The sequence below is a fragment of the Acomys russatus genome, chromosome 1 (genome assembly GCF_903995435.1).
Source record: "Acomys russatus chromosome 1, mAcoRus1.1, whole genome shotgun sequence".
In the NCBI taxonomy this organism is placed as follows: domain Eukaryota; kingdom Metazoa; phylum Chordata; class Mammalia; order Rodentia; family Muridae; genus Acomys; species Acomys russatus.
Genome location: NC_067137.1, coordinates 81,696,820 through 81,714,208, shown reverse-complemented (window position 1 = coordinate 81,714,208; position 17,389 = coordinate 81,696,820).

The window sequence follows — 17,389 nt, the reverse complement described above, 5'->3', positions numbered from 1 at the left end:
TGCAGAGACCAAGGAGAGAAAGGTCAGAAGCCTGGACTAAAGTTTAGTCAAGCAAAAAAACCAAAAACAAAACAAAACAAACAAACAAACAAAAAAACCAACAACAACAAAAAACAAACCTTTGTCAGAGCCTCACTGTAAATATTCTAAACGACAAAAATTCACGATCACATGCTAAGTACTTTACAGGCACCATTTAGTCAACTCTGCACAATAGCTAGGATATGGCCATTGTATAGACAAGCAATAAGATTCTAATAATTTTCTCAAGTCACTTGGCAAATCGGATATTCAACATTCAAACATAGTAAGGTCTCTAAGTCACAAATACTGCTAGAAAATCCACAAGATAATCCAGATGAATTTAGCATCTTTGTTTTTGAAGTTCTGCTAGGCACGGAACACTGACTTGTGTCGTCTGGTGCCCTCACCTCAGTGTGGCTTGAAAAATGAGTGTCTTATTGAAGAGCAGATTGCTATGGAATCAGAGGAAGTGTGGGTGCTGGCTGGAGAGAGCCAGGCTCTGCATCAGTAGAAGATGGCGGTAACTGGGGTCCTGCCAGCTGAAGAAGATGCCGTGGTCGGAGCAGATTGGGAAGGGTGGGACACAATTTAGGAAGCCAGCAGACCAATACGTGAGGTTCAGCCAGTTTAATGGGCACAGAAGGGAGCTGCTCCTTAGGGGGAAGGCCACATGGGAAACAAAGTGCCCACTAGACACGGCTCAGTTGCGAGAGTTCAGGAGAGGGGGGACATTCTAAGAATGTCATGGTGTTTCAGGTCTGTGGACCACAGGATAGACTTCAGGGTAAGCTGATAGGTGTCTGTATTAATATGGACAGGGAGTGTGAGGGCCTGCCCAGGGTCCTCATCGGGACTGTGGACTGAGGGAGAGATCTGTCAGGCCCCCAACAGTTCAGGGTCAGGACAGTGTCTGCCGTGCTTTGGGGCTTTCTCTTCTTGAGAAGGTGACAGTTTTAAAACGGAGACACCAACACTTAAGAAACCTTTGGGAAAGAAAGCTTTGGGGGGAGAAAAAAAAAAAAAAAAGAAAGAAAAATAGTAGGTACATTTAAGGTAAAGCACATGGTGGTGTATGGGGGCTCTACAGAGATAAGAAAAAGGTTACTAGGGTGAGGCAAATTAGCATGTTCATAGATTACACAACTACCCTTTGTTTTGTGATACAAGTGGTGAAAATATATTTGCTTCATATTGATTTCAAACATGGGTCTGCAAGTTGTACATCAGAGGTCGAGGCTTGCTCATCCTATGTGTCTTCTGTTGTGGATCCTATGATTGGTTTGTATTGACCATTTCCTTTGGTCCTCTTCAACCTCCAGTCACCACTGTTTTAGTTTCTAGCTGTGTACTTGGCTCTTTTTTTAAAAAATCGCACATAAATGAGAGCATGAAATATCTTTCTTTTTCTAACTGTATTATTTATTTTTATCCTAATGTCCTCCAGGTTCATCTATGTTATGGCAAGTGGCAATGTCAAATTCTTTTTTTTAGGGCTGAATAACACTACATTGTAAATATGTTTCAAATTTTCTCCATGGGTCTAACAACAGACACATTCTTTCCACACGAAATATACTGTGAAAAACACTGCAGTGAACACGGTGCTGTGCGCACAGCTGGACCGGGTGAAGTGTTTTCATCTGTGTGTGCATGTAGACTAGGGGACTGCTTAATATGTAGGGACTGTATTCTGCTAATTCTTCTGGAGGGGGCGTGGCTCCATGCTGTTTTTTCTAATAGTTGTACCAAGCTACATTTTTAGCAACAGCACACACAGAAGAGTCCCCTTCCCTCCGCCCTCCCCAACATTTGGGGTTTTGTTTTGTTTTTTGAAAATAACCGCCCTACTAGTATACAGTTGTGATCTCACAGTGATTTGGTTCCTATTTCCCAAATGATGTGGAAGGAAATGGTTAGCCTGGTTTGTGTGACACTTTTAGAAAAATACCTCGGTGGGTCTTTTGTCCACTAAAAATTCAGGGTATTTGTTTTTTTTAGTAATGAGTTGTAAGAGTTATTTATAAATAATGAACAACAGACCTTCATCAGGCACATGATTGACAAACATTTTTCTGAATCTGTGGGTTCTGTCTCATTTGTTGACTGTTGCTTTTGTTATGCTTTTGTCATGTCCCATCTATTTATTTTTGCTCTGTGGTCAGAGCTTTGGTGGAGGACCCTAAAGAAGCATTGCCGGGGCCCGTGGCAGAAGCTTTACCTGTTTTCACTTCCTAGGAGTGAGAGTTTCTGCTCTCGCCTTTAGGTTTCAGTCCATTCTGGGTTGTTGTTGGTTGTGAGGCAGGTACAGCACCTTTCCGGTTTCATTTGAGGCCAAAGCCTTGGCAAGCCCATTTTCCCGGCACCACCCACTAAAGACAGCCCATGCTCATTTGGCTTCATAGTTCTCTTATCAAGACGTTTGGTTGTATGTTTGGATTCGTTTATGAGTCTATTAAATTACCCTAGACTGTATGGCCATTTTTATGGCAGTGCCATGACGTTTTGATGACTATAGCTTTGTGAGATACTGACAAAACAGGAAGTGCGATATCTCCAACTCTGTGACAAACAACAAGGTCTCGTTTTGTTTTGTTTTCAGAGCTTAATAACAATTGTACTTTTGCAGAACTGTTGGATCCCTCAGGCTCTTTTATGTTTCCTTATGGATATAAAGATGCTTTTTCTATGAATGCTATTGAGATTTTGCTTGTATTAAACTTAGAGTGGTAGGACAATGCTATGAGCCTGAGGTAGCTTCCCTTTTAACCTTGCTTCTTTCAATTTATTTTAATCAGTGTTTAATGGTTTTCAATTTATAGGTCTTTGGTTTTCTTACTATCTTTGATACTGTCAAAATGAGATTATTTTTCTTAACACACACACACACTCTCTCTCTATCATGGAACCCAGGCTGGCTTCCTACTTGCTGTGATGCCGAAGATCGTCTTGAACTCTTCCTCCTCCTCCTCCTCCTCTAGAACTGGCTTATATGCTACTGGGGACCAAACCCAGGGCTTCATGCATATCAGGCATTTTTGTAGACTTTTCAGACAGAGAGAAAGACAACCTCACAGCAGGAATGTTTAGACGGACCCAAGCTTTAGGTTGGTTGGACTGGAAGGCCTCCCGCAGGCTTTGGGTTGGCTGGACTGGAAGGCTTCCCGCAGGCTTTGGAGAAGTGACATTGCAAGAGGAATCATCTCAGAAGTGGTGCTTCTGGCTCTGGCCCTTTGACCTTGCATTCTACATTCTCTTGTTTTGACTTTTACATTCCCCAGAAGATGTCAATCTCTTTCTTTGTGTCTTTCTTAAGATTTAAAAAATTATGATTTCTTGACTCATTGCCTATTTAGGAGCATGGGTTTAAAATGCACCTATTTGCTAGTTTATAAGAATCTCCTGCTTTTAAGAAAGATTCTTATTTTCATACCAGATATGATTTTGAACTTTTTTGGCTTCTTGAGATTTGTTTTGAGTCTTAACATATGGCTAATTGGGGAGTATTTCATATGGGCCTCTCCAGTTGATGGAATGCTCTAGTCTGTTAGGTCCATTTGGTCAGCATGTAATTCAAGTCCAGTACTTCTTTATTGATTTATTTGGCTGGTTTAACTCTCCACCATCAAAAGAGGGACACACACTCCTTGTTGCTTTTCTCCCTCCCTTCATGTTCCTTACATTGTATCCTCAGGCACGCCACTGTCCAATGTCTGTGCAACTGTTACATCCTCTTGTTGAGTTGACCCTTTTATCATTGAGTAATGGCCTTTGTTTTTATGACCTTTTTTTTTTTTTTTTTTTTTTTTTTTTTTTTTTTACTCCAAGACTATTTTCTTAGGAATAAATATAGCCACCTGATTCTCTTTTGGTTAACATTAGCCTGAAACATCTTTCATGCCCTTCAGCCCAGAACACCTAGTGAGGAGACCTTTAAACGCAGGCACCCCAGTTAGAGCTGAAAACTATACGGAGCATGGCTGGCTCAAGTTGAAAGGATGCTGGGTTTCTTACTGCAATCCCTTTCTGACAATTCACCACTGGGTCCCAGGACCATCGAGGGGGAAGTGGGAAGGTGGGAGTGGGGTGTGATGACTTCCCCTTATGAGGCTGCCAGTCAAAGCCTTATGATTGCTTGCGGTCAGGGCTGAAAGATCACACACAACATTTTAGCCTGGAGCTGGACTCTCAGCTCAGTTCTTCCACTCTACTAACCTTAGGGGTGTCATTGTTTTCTCGCATGCCCTGTCTGTTTTCATCTGTGTCAGGCCCTGTCCTGAGACAGTCATATCTGCACTGGCCTGAGGGTGAGGCACTGTAGAGCTTTGCAGACCGATGAATGGCTCATTCTTCCTGAGCATCCATCCATCGTGTCTTCTATGTCCCATTACAAAGCTCAATGGTGCTGTAGAACATTTCTGTTTGAATACTTTCCCTTTTACCCTTGGTACCACTGCAGGAGCGAAGGCTTTTCACATCCTGAAGAAGGAAGAAGCGCCGCGCATGCGTCGTTCTGCATGAGCGTTGTTCTGCATGAGGGGCGTTGTAGCCCTGGCTGCGGTCTGTTCCAGTTTTGCTGCTCACTGGCCCAGCACGCTGCACTTGGGGAGCTCTCCCACACTTCTGCTTCTGCTCTCTGGCACTGCTGTTGCAGCCTTGCTTTGCTGACTGGGAATCATGGGCAACAGATGGAGGTGAAAGGGGAATTTTACAGTGCTTGGTTCCTCAGCTTCACCTGTGCTGGGCCACCAAGCTCCTGCTGTATTGTCTTATAGAAGTATCTGCCAGTGGTCCGGCTCTTACAACTACAGCTACACAGCCACAACCACACCTACCACAACCACAACCATCACAACGGTAACCACAAGCAGCACCAGACTACAAACGTGACGACTACCACTTTAACCACAACCACAACTCTTAATTACAACTGCTTTCTGTGGGATTAAGAAGCTGCTCTCTCCTTCCTCCCTTGGCCCCTGAAGTGGTAATTACTCCCTCGTCTTCTCAGCATTATGATACTTCCAACTCTTTAAATAGTTCCTTCCTACAAGTCTGTAAATAGTTCCTCTTACTAAACGCGTGCCCCCGCCGCCCACATCATCTTAGCGGAGTGTGGCCTCCCCTTGTGCACGGTCTACTCACCGCTGCCGCCATGTTGTGTGTGTTCAGTGTAATTAGTCTCCTGCTATCACTGATACAGAAGCTGAAGGTAAATAACTTGTCTACATTTATGCAGTTAAGACAGAGTTGTAGTTAACAGTTAGGTCTATTTAACGTAAGAAATATGTCGCCTTAGCCAGGCTCAAGAAGAAAACTGGGACTGTCTAAGCAAAAAAAAAAAAAAAAAAAAAAAAGAAAGAAAGAAAGAAAGAAAAAAAAAAAGCTATGTCAGTGTGTCAGTGAAAGCATGGAGATTTTGTTATGACCTCAGCATTTTGTGACATAACATAGAAGACTAAGTGTGTGTGTGTGCGTGTGTGTGTGTGTGTGTGTGTGTGTGTGTCTGGGTGATATGTACAAGGAATTACAATCCCAGCAGGTAAGAGTGACTAAGGTTTTCACCTTCATGATTTCCATCCCTGCTGCCTCATCACACCTGTGTTGGGGGCTGGGCTGGTGCTGTGTACTCTGATGCTAATTCCTGGCTCCCAAGATGGAGCTGCTGCCCAGATGAGCACATTCTCACATACACTTGTCCTTGCTGTGTAAACCTTGCCAAAGAAATTATTCCTGCTGACCAACAAAAAGCTGATCCCAGGGCAGGGTCTAAGGAAGGTAGAAGTGGTGAAGGTTTGAGGGCTTTGGGAGAGGAGGATCTTGGGAAGGGAAGAGACAGGTATCTATCCGAGGAAGCAGGAAGCAGGGGAGTCGGTGTGGGTTAGTGTGGACAGAAACACATAGCCGATCGGCGTGGATGGAGGAAAGCAATCCATAGTTAGCAACTATTTTGGAATTATGGATGGGAGCTAGCCCAGAAAGAAATTATTAGAACAGATGCCATAGTATGGGGGCTTGGGAGGTAAGAATAGCTCAGGAGGTGATGTATGCCATGCCCCAGGGGAGATAAGGCTATTCTAAAATCAGGTGTCTGTCTTATTTGACTGTGATGGTGGGTTACACAATACTGCAGAACTAGCCACAAAGCTAATAATAAACATTAGCCATATTTTATATTAACCACAACACACCCACTTCTCTTGTAAGTAACAGTGATGCTACGGCATCAGGTTACGTTGCCCAGGATAAAACACACAAAGGCTCAGAGGTAAGTGTGGTACTTGGTTCACAGAAAATGCCTTTTCTGGCTTATCTCCATTGTCAGCTGGGCTGGGTTTAGAATGACCCAGGGAACACACCCCAGGATGTGTCTGTGAAGGTGCTTCCAGAGAGGCTTAATGAGGAAAGGAAGCGTAATCCTGAATGTGGGGAGCAGCACCATGAGCTAGCACCTTACTAAACACAAAGGAAAGGAGAAGGAAAGGGTGGGGTCCAGCATCCCCCCTCCCCTGCACCCCCACCCCCCACCCCAGTCTACTGAGGTGTGAGGAGTCCCAGTCCCGTTCTTGCCATGGTGACTGCATTTAAAGTTGCTTTTGTAGGATTTAAACACACTGGTGAGAAAACAAACAGACGGGTTATCATACAGTGATGGAAAGCAGCCAGTTTTAGTCTTAAGAGCTCGTCCATTCTCTCTCGAGTTGGTAGACAGTGGCTTTCTTAGCTAGCATCCACAGTGAGTTGATGTCCCACTTTGCGTCTCTGTTGCTATGATTAAAAAAAAAAAGAAAAGAAAAAGAAAAGAAAAGAAAAAAAGAGCACTGCCTACTCTTCCAAAGGTCCTGAGTTCAATTCCCAGCAACCACATAATGGCTCACAACCATCTATAATGAGATCTGGTGCCCTCTTCTGGTGTACATGCAGGCAAAACACCGTGTATATATGACAAAATTAAAAAAAAATTTTTTTAAAGCCCAAAACCAAGTTAAGAGGAAAGTGTCCATTTGAGGACTAATAGCCCGTTGTCAAGGGAAACCAAGGCAAAAACTGAACTCCAGAACTGGGAACCAGGAGCTACAGCAAAGATCAGTGGAATGCTGTTTACTGGCTTGCTCCCCTTGGCTTGTTCATGTTGGTTTGTAGACAAGCCAGGAGCATCTTTCCAAGTGCCCATAGTGGACTGGGATTCCCACACTAATTAGCAATCAAGAAAATGGCCCACAGACATGTCCACATGCCAATGTGATGCCCCTCGTCCAAGGTGACTCAAGTTTGTGTCAAGTTGAGAAGAACTAAGCAGCTCAGTTGATGGGATGGGTTTGTAACAGAAGGAAGCAAGGAGACATGAAATATAAGTGGTAATATTTTAACATTTTAATATTAAAAATGTTAATATTTTATTTAGACATGGGACTAGAAACAAGAGAAGAGCACCGTGCCTGCTGATGTTTGCCAGTTCAAATTCAATTTTGATTGAAAAACCCATGATTTTTTCCTCTTTTGAAACCTTAGTTGTGACAACCTTAATTTAACAAAGGGCATTTTCTCCCCACTCTTGCTATAGAGACCATGCCCTTATGGTTGAGAGGATACAATCACAAGAAACACATATAGGGGAATTTATTATTGAAAAATAATGAAATCTTTAGCTACATATAGCAACTACCAGGGCCAAAATGCTCTGGGTGCTTGCTTACACTGTCTTGGCAGAGTTTGGCCATCAACTCTGCCTGAATCTAAGTTTGCTATTTTTTAAAGGCAGAATTCTGTCTGTGGTAGAAATTAGGATCTTTTTCACATAAGGAGGTTCTTTGATACTCATCATCCTCTTTGAGGTAGGCTGGGTGTTGCCAGGAATTAGCCTGTCTCATTGTCAATGAATCTTTAAAATAATAAAAACATTTTAAAATGCTATATTCTGCATGGCTCTGGGGTTTTGAAGACCTTGTCTACCTGTTTTTCTTCAATAGTTCCTGCCTCACAAATATGTCTGTCAGATACATTGGGCCAGAAAGCTGAAGAAGATGCTCCAATGTTATAGAGAGTGTTGGGTGACTATTCAGGTAGAAAATTGTCTCTGTCACCTTTTCATTTGGAAAGCTACTAACCTGCACTCTCAGCATACCTAGGTAATCAAGTTTATTCCTTCTCAAGTAGCTGATAGAGTTGAAGACCAGGTAGCTTAGTTTTACAATGAAGCTTAGTTGTTTAGGGGTTAAGATGTTTTTAGGTCTAGATAGGTGTTTTAAGTTGACAATGACAATATGTGATGGAGATTGATTTACATCCAGAAATTTAGACACACCAAGAAGGGAAAGATGTCTTCTTCAAGGCTGTCAAATACAAATAGCCAAAACACTAAGAATGTAACGTTTATGTAATTCCTGATTGTGTCATGGTTCTTCTTGTTGTAGGTAATCTATTGTATATATGTGTAATAATATAAATGTATATGTAAAAATTATAAAATAAAAATAAAAAATGCTCTGGGTGAGGGTCACTATTTAAGCAGGCACTTTTAAAAAGCCAGCTGTCTTCTCTTGGGGCATTTTCTTTGGCCAAACTTTGACCTTTTGAGGTGGTTTGATTTAAAGAAGCCATACTGAGCTTTTAGAGCAGCTGTTCTCAACCTGTGGGTCACGATCCCTTTAAGGATCAAACAACCCTTTCACAGGGGTTGTCTAAGACCACCAGAAAACATAGATATTTGCATTAGGATTCATAAGAGCAGCGAAATGACAGGAATGAAGCAACAGAAGTAATTTTATGGTTGGGGGTCATCACAACAGGAAGATGTGCATTAAAGGGCCGCAGCATTGGAAGCCTGAGAACCACTGGCTTAAAGAAACCGCTCCTTTAAAAGACCAAAGTAGACCTGAGAAAACAAAAACAAAAACAAAACACCTTCCTGGGCCAACGTTCTAGGAGTAGTTGTGGCATCACAGGCCTGTCCATCTTGAGCTTTTAAAGGGCAGTGGAGCCCTAAGGCCCTTCCATCTTTCTCAGCCCTTGGTTTATTAGAAATGCTTTAATGCACTCTGGGGAGGTGTCTCCTCAGGCAGAATGCCTGCTGTGTGAATGTGACGATCTGTTTGGGTCCCCACACTCATGTATAAGCAAGGTGGTGGTAGTTCAACCTGTCACCCCAGTGGTGGGTAAGCAGAGAAAAGGCCTCTGGCCACCTAGTTTCCTGAGGCATCTAGCCTCAAATTCAGTGGGAGATCTTGTCTCAAAATAAAGTGGGAAGTGGCAGAGGAAGACATCTGACACTAATCTTTGCCTTCTGCACGTATGTGCACATGTGTGTTCATGTGCACACATACACATCCCCCCCGCCCGACAAATTAAATATATGTTTAATCCCAAAATATAGCTATGGTACTTGAAACATAACATGTATATTTAACAAATTAATACTTTCTAATGAAGCAAAACACTGTATAGTTACGCTATTTAAAACACTGTATAGTTATGCTATTGAAGAGATCGTTTAAATACTCACAAAGGTCATTTAGTCATAAAACACAATGGGTCTGAGATGTCAGTTAAAAAGCTAGAAACTATGTCTTAGTAAGGCTCGCTGTTGTTGCAACAAAACTTCATGACTGAAAATCAGGTTGGGAGCAAAGGGTTTATCTGGTTTACACTTCCATGTTGCTGTTAATCATTGAAGAAGTTGGTACAAGAACTGGAACAGGGCAGGAGATGCAGAAGCCATGGAGGGGTGCTCCTTATTGCGTCCCATGGCTGGCTCAGCCTGCTTTCTTCTAGAACCCAAGACCATCTGCCCAAAGATGGCACCACCCACAATGGGCTGGGACCTCCTCCACCAATCACTAACAGAAATTGCCCTGCAGACTTGCCTACAGCCAGCCCTTTCTCAGTCGAGACTCCCCCCTTTCAGATAACTCTTGTGTGTCCAGTTGCCATAAGACTAGGCAGCACACTATACCATGTCAGTCTTTGTTCATTGCCATCTGGGTCCTCACAGTGGAGACCCTTTACAAATGTGCACTGGACAAATAGATCTCTGCTAAGACAGAAGATGGGGTTGAGTCTGACACACTTGGCCCATTGAGATAGTTAAAGAGCAGACCGCAGACTTAACAAAAGATGATACTTCCAATACATTCCTGCCTCTACCACCAGGTCATCTTCCGAGTTCCATTAATTTTTAAAAAAAATTTATTTTCAGTGTCTATAGAGGAAGATATGTGGTTCCTTGCTTCTAGTGGGGATAGCAACAGTGCTAAAATGTCACAAGAATCCTTTCTGGGAACCTCTGTAATGGTGAGAGATAGACCCATCTCTGAGAGCCATGGACCTGGAAAGTTAGGGTCATACAGACTTGGGTTCAAGTTCCACTAGCCCGAGACTAATTAAGCAACTTGAAGACACATGGATAATTATTCTGTGCCTTCTTCTGGGTTGTAACGGGAAGAGTAATCGACCCTTTCTCTTAGACTGAGGACTCAGTGAGTGGACACAAGGCAAGCATTAGTGTTCAACATTTGCTCTTTCTCTTGTTTCTAATCAAATTTCCAGCAGCAGAGATATATGCAGAAGTTATAAAAACATTTAAAACAAATCTTTCAATCTACCTTTTTGATATATTTAAATGTTTCAGTTCTTTTTATTTTAATCACTCTGGCAGGCTCTGAAAGGCACCACCGCCCTTGTGCAGTTCTCACATCTGGCCTCTAGATGGCAGCATGAACTTAGCTGATTGAGACAGTTACTCTGAACAACAGGAGTGGGCAAGGCTTCTTGCTTTCATGTTAAATCCCACTGTGAAACACAATGACCGGTCTTCGATTTTAGAAGGTATTAAGTGCATTTCCGTCTTTCACACTGGAAGATGTTGACTATGGACTTAATATGGAAAACATGAAAACAGACTCTGGATCTCTCCATATGAACATGTTGAATGCCCTTCCCACAGATGAAAAAAAAAAGTGCTAATTTAACAATTGTTCTTGAAATAAAAGTATTACGTATAGTATTACATTTTCTACCATATTGATCCTCAGAAACCACTCAAGAACATTAAGAGGCCGTGTGTATCTACCATTCCTTTTTTACCATGCCTGTGCAACCCATATTTAGACTCCTTTCCATTAGACACACTTCCAGGTCTGTCAAAACTATGAAAGAGTGAATTATTTTAAAAGGTGGTATAGGTGTTTCTATAGAAACAGCATGAGGGATTTTGCTATTGGGGACATTGGTAGTCATTCAACAAATATTTAGTCAGCACCTAGTGCTCGAAGAGTAAAGTAGCGTGTTAGCAGGTAAGAGCGACTGATCGAAAGGAGGAGGAGCAGGAGGAGGAGGAGAGGGAGGAGGAGGAGAGGGAGGAGGAGAGGGAGGAGGAGGAGGAGGAGAGACATTAAACTGCATATGTAACATGTGCTGTATTCAGAGAGGACACTGAGTAAAGGCGTGAAAATGAAGCGGGAACAGTGGTGTGTGCTAGCCTAGAGCACTTCGCGCAGAAGGACCCCCCAAGGCAAAGATGCAGGGCTGCCAAGAAAGCTGTGATTAGACAAGCCTTTTCTTATTCTCTCCCCACTTATAGGGGTATTTTCCTTTTTTTAACAGTGTCTCTTGCGATTTGCAGAACAACTGTAATTTTTAACGCAATATGGAGTATCCTTCTTTCCTGGGTTGCTCCTTGGGTGGTGGGTGGGTGGGTGGATGGGTGTGAGGATTGTGTGCGTGATTGTGAAAAACATGGAGCATTGCACCCGTTGACATGTCATCATTGCCCAAGGGTTGTTAATGCCCGGACCATTCCAGTGCCAGCCTAGTGTCTGTGCTGCTGAAACGAGCACTTCAATCATCTCCTGGGAGTGTTATTGTTTTGCATTTTCCACTGGGGCCTTGTACCCATTTTGAGTTACTTTCCTGATCTCTGTGTAGGTTCACGGTTGTTGTTGTTGTTGGCTGGTTTGTGAGTGCCCAGTTGTCCACGTGTTAAAAATACTCTGTGTCTTCTTCGTTGAATTGTCTTTGCTCTCTTGATGCAGATCAGCTGGCTATAGCTATGAGGGTCTGTTTCTGAGTTCTCCATCCTATCCCTTGATCTAGCTGTCTGTTTCATCAGCTGTCTTAGTGACAACAGCTTTGCAGTAAGTCTTGGAGTGTCAGGTTTATTATTATTATTATTAATTACTATTACTATCATCATCATCATCATCACCATCACCATTAGTTTTTCTGGAACTTTTGTTTTCCCATAAGGATGATATACTAAACCTGTCAACGTCTGCAAAATAGCTAAGTGGGATTTGACTAGAATTGCATTGAATCTGTAAATCTTCTTGTGGTCCCAGAGTTATGATTATTTTTAGCTTTACAATGGTGCAAAAGGGATACATAGTCAATAAAACAATATACATTGATTCTTGTTCTTTCCTAGGCTAGAGATAGGAGGCATAGTGCTTATTCATGAACTGAGATGGCAGGCATCACGGGGTCATCAGAGCAAACCACCCACTCCTCAATGCTGTATGTATGTATGTAAGCTATGTTGTTTGGTTAAGTGTAATTAAATTACTAAATGCATTTTAATTTATGATATGTTCATTGAGATATAATCCCATTGCAAATCAAGTTAACATCAGTAGTTGAAAGAATTCCCTTACTCCGCCCCCCAGTGTTGAAGAGCACACCGAGGTTCTTCCATAGCATATGCAAGCTAACTGTCTACCTCCGAGCTTCATACATCCCAGCCCTTGGTTTTCTTTAGACATCCTCACTATAGACCTGAGGCTGGCCCTGAACCCATGAGGCCCCTGCATGATGTGTTTATAGATGTCTGCCACCATTTCTAGCATTACAATGAAACCTTATCAATATTAAATCTTCCTACTACAGACACATAGAAACAGGGTATTCCTCTGTTTATTGATCTTCTTTGACGTCTTGCACCAGAGTCTGTTTTCCTCATACAGACCTGGCACAACTCAGTATTTCAGTGACTTGTGCCCGTGTGCCCTGTTGTATGCAATACAGTCAATGTTATATTGAAATTCAGCTTCTGTTTTGCTTCTATCACCAAGACTTTCATTCTCATCTCTCAAACGCTGATGGATCAGGGCTCTGTATGTGTTCATCATGAACCATGTGCCATGACTCACTGACAGGCGGGAGAGATGGCAGAAGGGTTCTTAATAAGCCACAGGCACAGTTAAAACAAAACAAAACTATACTTCACTGGTTCCATAAGGTGCAGGATTGACACTTTTTAAAGGTAGGTGTGGCTGAGGCTGATACCATCACACACAACTGGATCATGCTTTGTCAATGTCTGTGTCTCCTTTTGTATTCATATGTAAAAATGTTTGACCTGGCCTTGAATTACTTTGTATGCAGAATTCTTCAACTCTAACCTATGTGCCCTGTGACGGACACTATGAAGTTATCTGTTGAAGAGACCTAGCTAATGTGACTCCATTTTGCCAACAGGCACCATTTGAATCTGTCCCTAAGTTCATCTCTGTTGCTAAAAAACTACAAACTGTTCCAAAAAGCAATCACCCTAGGCTAGAACCAATCAAGTACCTAATGTCTCCTGCTGTTACAGATAGATTGCTTAAGCATTTTGTGGTCAGGCTCCACCAATCACCTACAGCCAACCCAAGCTTGCTGAATGTCAACCAATCTTGTAACTGTCAAACTGGAACCTCCTGTTCCTTGCAGTAACCACAAGAAAATCCTGCCTAAAGACAGTTCTGGCTCTCACTACTGATCTGCGGCATCAGTGAGGTTCCAGGGCTCTTGAGCTTGAGTTTGAATAAGGGCTCCTTGCTTTTGCATATGGCTTCAGACTCCTGGTGGTCTTTGGGGATCTAGCAATCTGGGCTTAACTCTATCTATCTATCTATCTATCTATCTATCTATCTATCTATTATCTATCTATCATCTATCTGCCTATCTATCTATCTGAAGAAGAGAGAAGAAGCTCTTTAAAACCCAGTAGAATCTGGACTGGAGGAGGGCTCAGCCAGCAAAGCACTCACCTCACCAACATGTAGACCTGAGCTTGATCCCCAGCTGTGTCACTGGAGCACTGGTAGGTGAGATGGGAGGGTCCCTGAGGCTCACTGGCCAGCCACTGGAGGCTAGTTGATGAGCTCCATGTCAATGGGTCAGTGCTTCTTAAAGGAGGTGGACAGGATGATAATCCAAGGGTGGCCCGACTCCACAGATATGTCAACACCTGTCCACAGGAACACACACACACACACACACACACACACACACACACACACACACACAAATAGCAGAAACTTTCAAAATAATGGCTGTTAATGTTTGCTGTGTGTAGAGCCTTCCTCGCCATTTTGCAGAGGTGTATTCTTTGGAGAAAATCAAGGAATGTTAGGGTGTTGGCAGCTTCAAGCTGAAAACAAAAGAGAAAGCTGATATGACTTAAGATTGAGAGTTGAGAGTATCTGTGACTTAAAGATTTGCAAAGCAAAATCTTACAAGGCTGGAGGATAATGTCAACAGTCACTGTACAACTAGAGGTGACAGTTATTGCTACACATTAGGTATTAGGCTATACATTACTGTGACATCACATTGAGTTTCCCTGAAGTGCTGCCAATATTCTTATTTTATGAGAGTAAAAAGTGAGGACAAACAGCTCGCCCAAGATCACCTTCTCTAAAGGATGGAGCCACACTTGGAGCTAACACAGTCTTTCAGCAGAGTCTGAATTAATTGCCAGTGTGTTCACCTTAAAGGCAAAGAAGTGAATTTGACTAAATGAACTGGAAATGCCTATGAAAATTCCATGTTTGAACCTGGGTCAAGTTATAGCCAATCATGCAATTAGGATTCCAGGAGTCAGGGAGTTGTACACTGTGAGGAAAGAGAGCAGGGCTAGACTAAGCCCAGAGGAATGAACCACCTGCTTGGGGTGTAGAACCTCACAGAGACACATGCTACACCACCCAATAATCAAGACACATGTTTTGATAATACCCCTAGGAGTAAAAACAAAGTTACTATGAATAAAATGTCAAAACCTTAAATACAGAGTTGGTAAGCGGACCATCCCCATCACTCTAAAGACTGGAACAGAAATAAAAGAACAGGACAGCTCCTCTCCCCTTTATTTTAAAAGTTGAGCCTTTGTTCATTATGACCTTTTGAAGCTATGTTTTGAAAAACTGTGTGTGTCTGTGTGTGTGCATGTATATATGTCTTAAGTGCAGGCATGCATGTGCCAGGACATATATATAGAAATCAGATGACAACTCTTTGATTGACTTCTCTCCTGAAACCTAGAATTTGGGCATCAAACTCAAGTTGTCAGCCTTGTGCAGAAGTGCATCTCTCCACTGAGGCATCTCATCAGCCCTAGTTTTGACTTTCACATCAGATATTATGTCTCTTTATTTCTGAAGATTTTTGTTGCCTCTCCCCTACATTTTGTGCCAAGAGATAGGACAGAAGTCCCAGGCATACAAAGAGTTAATCATTGTAGGAGGTGCACAGGTTCTAGCAGGCTCCCTCCCCCTCATCCCCAACCGAAATTACATAGAAGAATGCCAGGGTATGCATGAGCTGAAACAAAACAATCCAAACCTCAGTCATTATTGGGCACAGGATTCCAAATACTTATCAAGGGAAGCAGCCAGCTGGTGGTCTGGGCACAGCAGGGAGGCCCTTCTGGTTTGTACTGATGCTTTTACATTGCCCTCTGCTGCTGCAGTGAATCTGAAAGCCAGAGATCCTCTTCTGCCTCTGTAAATACCTCTCTGCTGAGACTCTTGAGGAAATGCAGATACTGGCACTCTGCTGCATGCCAGGGGTGAGGCAGTCTCAGGAGCGCTCACGTGCTGCTGATGATATGGCAATCACACTGGAAAGCAAGATTCACCTGGGAGGCTAGTTAAGTATCTGGATTGCTGGGGATGAACTGTCAGTGAACTTGATGTTGTAGTCTAGTCTGGCTTTTTAGACATGTGCATTTCTAGGTACATTTCTAGATACATTTCTAGGTAAATGAATGCATGTACCACATGGGTCACCATTGACAACCTCTCTTCTAGCTCCCTGGACATCTCTTGAACTCTCCATTGCACTGAACAGAAGGTACACTTGACCCTCTGAGAGCCTCTTTCTGTCCCCAGATCTTGCATTCACGCTTAGAACCTCTAAGAACCTTTGCTCAGCTGAAGTGAAGAAAAGGATGAGGGAAGAAAGGAGTGGGTAAGAAAGGATGCAGGGGGAAAGGATCACTCATCTTCCCCCACCCCCGGAGGGCTTTTGCCAATTCACACATTCATTGGTTCTGTGCTGCAGGCAATATTGCCACTTAATAATTCATCCACATTGAAGATTTACTGATAAAGCTTAGTCTTAGTTTTCAAACTATTAATGATTTTTTTTTTCCTGGTGAATGTTGTACAATGGTTTTATCCTTCAAGGAAAAAAAGAGCCAACAAGCTAATAAAATTTGAAAGACCTATCAGGGATAAAATAGTTTCTGTAGAATGTGACAGGAAAGTTGACACAGAAGAGCCAAAAAAGAGAGTCCACCAGAAGAAAAAGACTACCTTTTTCATGTGGCAGACTCAGCAGTCAGGCCAGGATGAGTTATCAGGATAGGTTTCTAGTTTCTTGCTTTGTCAACTCCTAAAACGTTTCTCTCATTTGCAAGTGTAGCAGAGGTTCACAGCCCAGAGGCATGCATTTGTCTATTTGTCTCATTGCCGGCTGTCTCGATTACTTTTTCTATTGCTCTGGTAAAACACCACGACTACGGAACTTATAGAAGAAAGTGTTCAATTGGTCTTACAGTTCTGTGGGGTTAGAGTCCATGATGTCAGAGCAAAGGTGTGGTGTCAGGAACAGCTGAGAGCTCACATCAAACCTCAAGCAGAAGGCAGAATGCACACACACTGGGAATGGCGCTGGGTCCTTGAAAATTCAAAGCCCACAGCCAGTGACACACCACCTCTTCCTCCAGTGAGATCACACACCCTAATCCTTCCCAAACAGTTAGCCTGTTAGCTAAGTTGGGAGGAAGGATGAGAGGAGTCAGAAAAAACACATAGGTACCATACCTGAATCATCTGGAACTGACCAGATAAGCAAGTAAGCATTTAATATCTTCATACCACACCCAAACATGTGTGAATAGGAGTTTTATTTATAATTAATAGAAAATGAGGCATGAGGTAGCTGATTAAAATTGATAATCCAGAAACTTCCTGTAAGTATCTTTTTTTTTTTTTTTTTTTTTTTTTAGGAATTATTGCCTATTCTCTAGGAAAGATGAGTTAAGTTCTGTTGTCTGATTCCTCTGTGTGTCAGCATTTGCTTAGTTCTGTAGGTGTATGTACAGTAG